Source organism: Carassius gibelio, chromosome B7 (genome assembly GCF_023724105.1).
Source record: "Carassius gibelio isolate Cgi1373 ecotype wild population from Czech Republic chromosome B7, carGib1.2-hapl.c, whole genome shotgun sequence".
NCBI lineage: Eukaryota > Metazoa > Chordata > Actinopteri > Cypriniformes > Cyprinidae > Carassius > Carassius gibelio.
The window spans coordinates 21,997,195-21,999,214 of record NC_068402.1 but is presented as its reverse complement, the minus strand read 5'-3'; positions in this window follow the sequence as shown (position 1 = coordinate 21,999,214).

Here is a 2,020-nt window from a genome sequence, read left to right as displayed (position 1 = left end):
ACCTTGTCAAATGTCTCTAAAACTAATTGCATTGGTCTCAGTCTAACGTGGGAAATGTGTCGTGTCTGTCATGAACTCGATGAGTTTTGTGGAGGCACAATTCAGGTTTCATTATCCAATCCAAGTCCAAGTTATACATGAGTGAAAATGCTTTTGCATGTATTCTACATGTCAATCAGGACGTAAATGACAGAACGAAATGTCACAAAGTCTCATCATAGCAATCACGGAGCTTCCGTGCCAGTGCTGTCAAAACTGTGATGATTCTGTTATATCACTTTTTAAAATTTGTAGCAAGTTGTCAGTGAAACAGAGTATGAAATCCATTAGGGCAAATAAAACTGAAACCAGAAATGTCCCATGCACAGAAGAGCTTAATGTATCTTTCTCTTTAATGTTGAAAACTTCACCCCCAGATAGATGTGTGCGACGGGAGAGAGTCTATATTTGAACATTTTTATTTTCCTGGAGTCCTTGAGTTTCGGTGTCAGATATCAACCCTCTTGAGTACCTGAACAGATTTCTGCCTTCAAATATTTCATTTAAGAGGTCCTCCAAGCTGAAAGAGCATGATTAAATGTGTGGAAGCTGTTTTGAAACGAAATATGAACTATTCACTGTTCAGTCCACTGATTCTTTGTTGTACTGGCCCATCTTCTTTAAGAAAAAAAACATTTTAATAGATTTCTGCCTGAGGCAGTTTGTCTTATTCAGTGAAATTCCAGAAATCCAGGGCCTCCTCTTATGATATTAGTAAATGTTTCATGCCAAACCTAATGAAATCCTAATTCTCATACTGACATCTAGTGTTAGCCAATAGAACGGGCATCTTCTGAGACTGTAACCATAGAAACACATAGACAAGAAGTTGATCAGCTGCTAATCACATACAAGGCTTCTGTGCTTGTGTTAATGAATTAATATAACATAAATAAACAAGATTACTCCAAACACAACCTCTACTACTACACAACTGAAATAACTATACTATTAGAACTATTTATTCCAGTAAAATACTATAATTCACTTGAAAAAAAAAAATCAAATATTCATAAATAATTTTTACAACTATACATATATATTAAGACCCTGCTTTTAGAGTAAAATTATTAGGCTGTTTTCTATTGAAATATTACACACACCAACATTTAATGATTACAAATGAGCCAGCAACACTATAACTAATCATAAACTCTTTGTATGACGTGTCTAAAGCATATCGGTCAAAAGTGTTTGGCACTGGGGTGTTCAATCATGCTTTCCGTTTTCCATTATCAAGATAAATGAGCAGAGTAAGGGTTTAGGAGATTTGCCCTATAGCCTATAGCTTTCAGTCCACCAATTAACTTTGGTTTAAGTTACTGTTATATGAGCAGTCTGAGCATTCCTGTAGATGACTGTGTGAATACTATCACAGGAAAACTCGGACCACTGCATGCTACAATTGACCAATTAGAATCAAGTATCATTGAAAGCCGAGTAATAAGCAGGAATCTAGATCTATTTTTTATATCCTCATACTGTTACTGTCTTAACTGCAGTGTGTCTTGTGCACCTCATGGTGAATCTCATGGGAAGCGATTACACATGAACTCATGCTGTTGCATGTCAGTCCTGATACAAGCTCTTGCCCTCAGTATATGCACACTTCAGACATGTTACCTGAAGGCTTTACTGGCTGATGGGTTGGATCCAGCTGGTATGTATTCTATCTCTGATGTGAATATATTTTACCACTGAAGCACCCTCCTATTCCCAGTGCTCACTGTCTCTAGATAAACAGTACTTATGTTCTAGCTTTATTGTAGGGCAATCTCAATACGTCCACTGTGCCTATATGACGCAAACTTTTATTCAAATATATGTTTAAATATGCTCTTCTTGCTCTGAACTACAAAATGATCTTTATATATTATATATATTTATACAACAGTTCATTTTGATCATGGAACCTGATATACCTGAATCCTGGAAAATGATATATACTTAAACTTGTAGTATATCTAACGTTCAATATTTG